Consider the following 8299-nt stretch of genomic DNA (forward strand, 5'->3'; position numbering starts at 1 on the left):
AGCTTGCAGTAGCTTGTAACAGGTGAATGCAATCAGGTCCTCTGCAGCTCTTAGTAGCTTGCTGCAAACAAATGTATTTAGTATGCCTCCTCCAGCCCTCTGCTTTTTGGACAACATACATGTATCAGAATGCATCTGCTGGTTTAACCCAAAAGTCGGAATGGAACATGTAATTAGGAAAAAAACTGCAGTGGTAAAACAAGTAAATAAATGCAGAGGCAGTTTGCAGGTTTTAACTTTGCAAGTATAACAAACAGTCTCTGAATGTGCGCATGTAGCGTTGCTGGGTGGCAGGCGAGTAGGAGTGAGACAGTATGGTGTAACCCAGAAGGAGTTTGCAGTTACATGACATGGAGTTTTGATGCCCATGCAAATTACTGTGCAAATCTTGGAGGAATAACGAAGATATGGCTACCAAAGTCGATGGTGACTAGGTTTGGTCAAAGTCGACCAGAGTGGGTACTGGAGAGAGGGTCCCTGTAATGCCCCTCTTGACCCCTAAAACATGACAGCCCGAAGAGTCAGAGATGCAAGATGCCAGTCGGTGTTGGGACAGCCCCCAGGAGTGCCAGTGACAACTACATATGTGTGAACAGATATTCTCTCAGACAACCATTTAAACCCTATCCTGCTAATGTCAACATGGATACAGGTTCCCCAACACTGATCATGGATCCAGATGCCTAAATGAACATGATCGACTAATGACAAATCTAGTGCAGTGCTGGCATCATTAGACACACAACATAGTAGCATTAGCAAAAAAGCACACTCTCATCCATGCACAAAGTTACACGGACGCACACGTTCACACATGAAGAACCTGCTTACACAGTTCTGTAGATAGAGGACAGATACATAAATATACTGTGAAAAGCCTTTATTTTCTCTCATTAGCCAAACACAGAAATGCAATAACGCAAGGCAACAAGAGATGCAGAGCAAGCTTGCAGAAGCTTATTGCAACTAACCATATGGAACTACAGGATCGTATAAGGGACCTGGAAGATCCAAGATATTACAAACCTATAAGAAGAATAACACGATATTGACACATAGAAAATCATAGTATAAACTATAGTAGAGTTACATGAGGCCACAGGCTTCAGAACAAAACACAAAGCAAAGCAGAATTAGGTTGCACGAAGCACCAGGCCAGGGCTCACAGCCAAGGTGAGAGACGAGCAGAATGTTCCTAAGCCTCAAAGACAAGGAGCCACCTGCAAAATAGCAGAATAAATCCTCACTAATTGCAGACTAGAAAGCTCAATTTTGCAGTCTTCACCCACTTGGTGCAGCTGAACCAAACAATGGTCATTTACTAGTGGTGAGAAGAGGAGCAGTTCACAGCAAAACAGACACGAAGTGATACATGTATTGTTTTATTTTATTTTTTAATTATATTTATTGCCATTTTGCAAAGTTAACAAACGATACTCCACTCCCAACCCCTCCTAAGCCCTCCTCCTCCTGCTCCCCAAATCCCCGAGCTGTGACACTGTAGCATGCAAGATAGAACATAGAAGTCCGGGATTGTTATCAGTTATTGATAGCCTCAGGCAGTGTCCAAAATCCAAATGTTTGAAGGCCATAGTTGAATCTGATAGTTATCCTGCAGATAGTCCAGCAAAATATCCCACTCCATCCTGAATATTTGGCTATCCCCCTGCAAGTTATAGGTGACCCATTGCATGGGTATTCTATGCCACATTTTACTCAACCATTCAAGGTGTGTAGGCGAAGACGCCTTTCTCCAGTTCCAGGCAATCACAAGTAAAGTTGCCAATATCAAAACCATGCATGCCTTAAAATGTGCCCTTCACTGTGGTGCCGTATCCTTTGTTCAAAGACCTAGAAGACATTTCCCTTTCCCCACAGGTGATTAGCTCTACCACCACTTGCAATGTCGAGCCCACTTGGTCCCAGAATAGTTTCAGGGCCAGACAAGACCACCAAATGTGGAGCCAATCCCCCAACCCTGTACATCTTCGCCAACAAGTCAAGTAACCAAGGTCCACAACAAACTACCTGCTAATGTCGTATTTGGCTGGAGATTCTGTAGCCCAGAAAGGCAGGCAAAGCCAGCTATCATCTTACAAACAAATATAAAGATGATAAGGTCGGGTTTTGCAGAAAAATATAAATCAAATTTATTTAATTAACACAAAATAAAAGACTGGACATAAATAATGATGCCCATTCAGTAAAACCCTTGACAACAAATAACATCAAAATCACAACAGAAACATAAAAGCTGGTATTTTTTACCACACAAAAAGCTTGTCCTAGACCCAGAAAGTGGTGTTAGTAATTAATGAGTGACTTAGTAGACATTTCTTTATCCAAAAACAAAAGTCCCTATTCAAGATGTGTCGACAGTAACAAATCTGTCTCCAGCCATAATAGAGTTGCCTCTAACAGAACCAAATATCGGGGTCAATGACAGTTGTATAATTTTCCTATTACGGCTTTCATCAGGACACTTGCAATCAAAATTAAGCAATTGTTTGGATGTTGCTTTGATGGTCTTTAAGCACTTATAACCAGCATATCTACAAAAAACCAAGAATTGCACATTTTTACCGACCAGAGTATAAAAAAGAAGGTCATTTTTGCCATATCATACAGAAGGGGCATCAAACAGCCAAACAATCAAATATTTTTATACGCATCAGCATGCTTATTTATGTATAGACAAGCTCAAAAAACAGGGCCGTCAATTTTGCCCATGTATCATCATTGTTTCATCATCTTAATTTGTTTCATGTGTAAACAGTACATAATAATTGTAAAACATATTTTTGAAAAAATACCCATGCAGGGGAGGGGGAAAGGGAAAAACAAGGGAAGGAAGGGAAGGGAAGGAGGAAAGGGAAAAATGGGGATTTTGTGACTTAGACTTTTCCACACGTCTCTTTTGTTAAGAAGACAAAAACGGTTAGTATGTACCTCTAGGTACTTTCCATGGTCATTAGTCATGATTCTTCTATTTTAGGGACCACGTACAATGCTCAACGAGCAATATGTCTTCTATACATTCAACTGGGGAAATGGGAAAAGAAACCCACTTTTAATCAATTTACCCAGGTTTATTTAGCTTTAGTTCGCTTTGTTTATTTAGTAATTTGGGGAAGCCTACCTTAGCAGCAGCTAGGCGGAAGGAGGGCTGCATGCTGCTTTAGTGGCATAGCATTGCGGGCTTTAGATCCTTATAAATTGGAGGCGGGAGTACTCTGTTTCCCCCTTCACCGGTATTCACACCGCATCAACTTCAAGAAGACATACGGTCTTATAAGTGACCTGTGCGCACAAAACATAGTTGAATTAGTGACGGCCGCATTATAAGGCACGGAGGTCACTGACTTTGCGTGTGTCCACCCACGCGAGCGGAAGAGCTTATTTGAAGTATCGAGGACAGCGGACACAGCGGATCGTAGTCTGTTGTCGGCGTCTCCGATGCAAGAAAACACAGCGTTTCATCTCTGCGCTCACGTGATCTGGTATATAACATCCAGGTCACGTAACTACGTGCTGAATGACTGGAACGTAACAGGTCATTCGGATACTACTTAACTGCAGCTGGTAACTGGCATCTTAAATGAGGAGGCTGCAGTAAGGGTGCAGGAATACAAAGAGCGGGCTAGATACCCTACATGGAAACCAAGAGAAAACGGCCCAAGTATGAAAAAACAGCCCAAGTGTGAGAAAACACATAGGGCGCCGCCTGGTCAAATAAATGTAGTGGCTGGGGTGAAACCTGTATGTGGTTGGAAAAGGCCCCCTGCAGAAATATATATATATATATGGCAGGGGGTGTCACCATGAGTGGAACAATGGATTCCCACAAGGGAGTATATGTGTGTGTAATGAGTGGAACATTCATGCATAGCACGGAGGAAACAGGCATTTATTTTCGCAGGTATAGATTCCATTCGATATAGAGATTGAGACCCTGATTAACAGAGTCAAGATTATAAATCCATTTCTGTTCCAGTCTGCGGAGTTTCAAATCTCTGTCACCCCTGCAGGGGTGTGAACCTAAAGTTTGCAGAACGCACCAGAATAAATCGTCATGGGTAGGTTTCTTTTTTTATAATGTTCCACTAGAGGTTTATCTGCTGTGCCATTTTTAATACAGGATCAATGTTCTCCTATTCTAGTGTGAATCACTCTTGTGGTTTTCCCAATATACCAAAGGCCACATGGGCAGATGATGCAATAAATCACCCATTTGGTGGCACAATTTGTAAAGGATTTTAGCTGCCATGTCTTGTCTTTTAGATCAATTGATTTCAGTTTTTTTGTAAATTTACACAAGACACTTGCCACATTTATAGTGGCCTGTGACCGGTGGAAGATTCCATAATGTAGGTTGTGTAACCATAACATCCCGTTGGTGTGGGTATGTATGGACTAGTTTGTCTCCAAGGTTTTTTAATCTTTAAAAAGCAAAACGGGGTGGGAGAATGTTGAAAGATTCGGTATTAATCATCTTTCAATTTTTTAATATGGATTTTCTCAAATCATTACAGATTGGAGTAAAGGACGAAACACATGTGATTTTGTCTAATACAGTTTTGGTATGTTTTTCAAGACATTCTCTTCTCTGCACATTCTTTGCCTTTTTGTAGGATCTTCTTAAGATACATGATGGATAGCCTCTGTCCTTCAGATTCTGTTTTAGAGACTCACTATGTAGTTTGTAGTCTCAACATCAGTGCAGTTGCGTCTAATGCGCAAAAACTGCCCAAAAGGCAAGTTTTCTCTTAATGCTTGGGGGTGCCAGCTATTAAATTGTAAGAGGGTGTTTTTTTGCATTGGTTTATTGAAAAGACTTGTGCCGATAGATTTGTTCGGCATACAATAAATGAGAAGATCCAAAAAGGCAATTCGTTCTTTATGTGATTCACAAGTGAAGTTAATGGTTGACTCTTGATTGTTGAACCATATATTGAAAGATTTTAAATCTTCACTTGTGCCTCGCCAGATCATAAAAATGTCGTCAATATAACGATACCAAGCTCGGATGTTTGCCAAGAATGGATTGTTTGCAGCATATACATGGTTTTCCTCAAAAGACTCCACGTATAGGTTGGCTAGGTCTGGGGCGAAAGTCGTCCCCATACTTGTCCCATATAGTTGTTGGAAGTAGGTGTTGTTGTATATGAAAAAGTTTTTTGTGAGAGCTAGCTGAATGCCAACAATCCAGGGATACCTCCGGATACATAAATCCGAGCCTCTACAGGGTATAGTGCCATTGGGTGAGGACTTTATATCACATTTCACATAGTTGAATGGATTGGGTAAGCTTTGGAATATTGTCCCAGAAAGCATCCCAATCCTCCACCGATATTTGTTGGTCCAAAGTAGGCTCCCATTTTCACATATAAAACCACCTCTCTCGGGAACCCCCTTCAGATATTAATGTATAAACTGCAGAAATAAGATGTGCATCCCCTGAGTGAGACAATATATTTTTCAAATGAGGTGGATTGTTTACCCGCTATCAGTTTATTAGAGGGATGTACTGTCCAATGTCGCAGCTGGTAGTAGCAGAGCCTATCCCCTTCCGTAAGATTGTTTACATTGCTCAAAAAGTTTTAACTTCATGATCATGCATCAAATCTTTGAGCCTTAAACATCCCACCTCTTTCCACTTAACAAAAGCCCTCACATCCATCCCTGGTGTAAACTAGGGATTCCCAAATAGTGGTGTGAGTGGACCTGGAATTATCAAAATATGCAGTGGTTTTACCACTTCATCCCATACCTCACCCACGAGTGCAGTGATCCGCAGTGCCTTGATACTAGGAGTGTGGTCCTCCTTAGCCAACCATAAAACAGCATCTAATGGACCACACACCACTGCACTGTCCATAGAAACACAAAGTTTGTTATCCTCCCTGACAGCCATTGTTTCAGCACCCTCAATTGGTTCACCCAGTAATACAATCTAAAATCGGGAACAGACATTCCTCCCCTCGCCTCAGGGCCATTAGAGTGCACAGACACCCTCAGTCCTTTCTTATGGTAATAGCCATTGTATCCCAATGTTCTGGAGTCTGCTCGTCCCGTGCTGATGATTATGTAGATTGGGCCACACTAGAAGTTCATTGTACCTCTGTCTGCCAACACCTAGTGATCATAACCTCGGCCCCGAGCGTTCAACGTAGGCTGTGCGGGGTACCCTTGTTCCAAACTCGTCCTTTAGTTTTTGACATGTGCCTCGCTAATCATTTCCTACTTAGCGATCCCCCTTGCACCTTCCACTAAGGTCTGTGTACCTGGATGTACAATTCCTGCCTTCCAAAAAGCAAAACAGCAAAACCAAAGTGGAGCTGTCTATACCACCATGAACATATGGACTTGCGGCACCTAGCAGGTCCCAATTCGCCTCATGTCAGCATTAGTGATGCCTGTATCCGTATGCGGCCGTAGTGTCCACTGTCGGCACCAACACAGTCTGGAATGGGTTAGACCTAAATTCAGGCACTGTTTTAGTGCCTGCACAATACACCCAGTGTGGCTGAACACTCCTTCTAAATGCAATGCCCCTTTGAGTTGTCTCGGCAAGCTCCTCTGCGTCACCAAATGTCTAGTAAGTTTCAACCACAGTACCAACACCTCTGGAAGACTCAATGAGGGCCACCTCCTTCACCGTTGTAATAGAAGTCCCAATACAGTACTGGACTACCCCATAGATGTCAGTCTCACATCTTTCCTCTGTATCTGGGGCAGGCTCCCCCTCCACCACACCATAACTGTTAAGAGTGTCTTGATTGCACCAAAGAGTCCTGATTGCCAGGGGCCTCTGCACTCCTCTTCTTCTACATTAGGTCCCAATCTGTGGCACTGTTGTATCCCTTAATTGGTACCGGCCTCAACTACTCCTCCCCTGTGCTTCACTCCACAGTGAATATGGGTTTATTATGCTTCAACCATCCCCAATTGTCCTCCACAGTGTTGCTGGTCGTGTTCTGTGCTTGTGAGAAGATTGGCACCGCCCACTCCCCATGCTGCAGGCAATAATGCCAGCAAGAAGCACGTTGCCACCAGATTCTCTGGGAGGCCGCAACACCCTACCAAGCACCGGCAGGTATTCTGTAACTAATTCCATCCAGCCGCTCAGCAGCTGACTTGGTTCCTCAGCCACCCCTGTCTGCCTGCGTCTCGAGCAGAGACTCCTCCTCAATCAACCCGTCTCTCTCTCTACGGTACTGTGAAGCACGTGGCCCTCTCCTCAGGAATTTCAGAAATATCGAACGCCCGGTGCTCAGGTTCTTGCTCAAAATGTCAAGGGAAGGTGGGAGGCTGGCCTAAACAGGTCGGTGGATGATTCTCAGTGGCTCCGCAGGTGTCGCTTAACCAAGGGGGTATCGCTTAATGCTAGACACAGGCTGATACAATTCAAGATACTTAATAGGCTGCATTATACCCCCGGAAAAATAGATAGGTTTGCTCCCGCGGCTGATGGCGGTTGTGTCAAATGTGCCACTGAGGTGGACTATTCTTATCATATGTACTGGAGCTGGCCGCAGGTGGCCAAGTTCTGACAGCTGGTTGCAAATTGTTTGTATGAGATTACAGATGTCCCTCTGTCAAGAATCAAGCCCCCTCTTTCCATCGCACCCGGCACATGTACCTTCCACATCCTCCTTCCACACCACCTTCATGTCGGGGATTGACAAACAGACGCCTTCTTTCGGTAATCACCGGAGTAAAGGTACCGTGATCATATGAAGGAGACATTGCCAGCAGATGCGGCCGCGTCTGCATTGGCGGTTGCCATGGTGTCTGGGAGAGAGACGGGGAACATTCACGGCTGGTCATGTGCCATGCCAGAAGTCACGTGGTCGGTAACCATGACAACGAGCTTAAATGAACGCTTGCCGCAGAGTTCACTGCTTCTCAGCTGTGTTCCCGCTGGCGTTAAGCGTTTCTCGTTGCTGCAATTTCTACGTTGTTTTGATTATTGGGTTCCTGACCTTGGCTACGTTTTTGGATGGATCTTTGGATTTTCCCTGACTCTGCTTAGGTTGTTTTTGCCCATTTGGATTACTCGTGCATCTGACCTTGGATCTGGTTTTTGGACTCCCTTGGACTTCCTTCACTGTACCTTGCTATGGACTGCTTGTGGTTTTACTGGAACGCTTTGGACACATCACATCAGGTGCTGGACCCTACTTAAATACAACTCTCCACCACAGTAGTAGGAGATTTGCCTCCTGTTTTCGTCCCACGCCCTCTCCTGCTACAGAACCTGTCTCCAGCTTCTATTTGGTAGGCGAAGTCCCTATTA

At 43.9% G+C, this 8299-nt stretch overlaps 1 long non-coding RNA gene across 1 annotated transcript; it reads right to left on the minus strand.

Annotated features, from left to right (window-relative positions):
• Positions 1–865: 865 nt before the first annotated feature.
• On the minus strand, positions 866–3661 carry LOC138504207 (uncharacterized). The gene is made up of 2 exons (XR_011279800.1): positions 3140–3661; positions 866–2552 (listed from the first exon to the last, which is right to left on the minus strand). It is a non-coding gene; the product is annotated as an uncharacterized lncRNA (long non-coding RNA).
• Positions 3662–8299: the final 4638 nt, after the last annotated feature.

The sequence above is a fragment of the Ambystoma mexicanum genome, chromosome 11 (genome assembly GCF_040938575.1).
Source record: "Ambystoma mexicanum isolate Mex_15411 chromosome 11, UKY_AmexF1_1, whole genome shotgun sequence".
NCBI lineage: Eukaryota > Metazoa > Chordata > Amphibia > Caudata > Ambystomatidae > Ambystoma > Ambystoma mexicanum.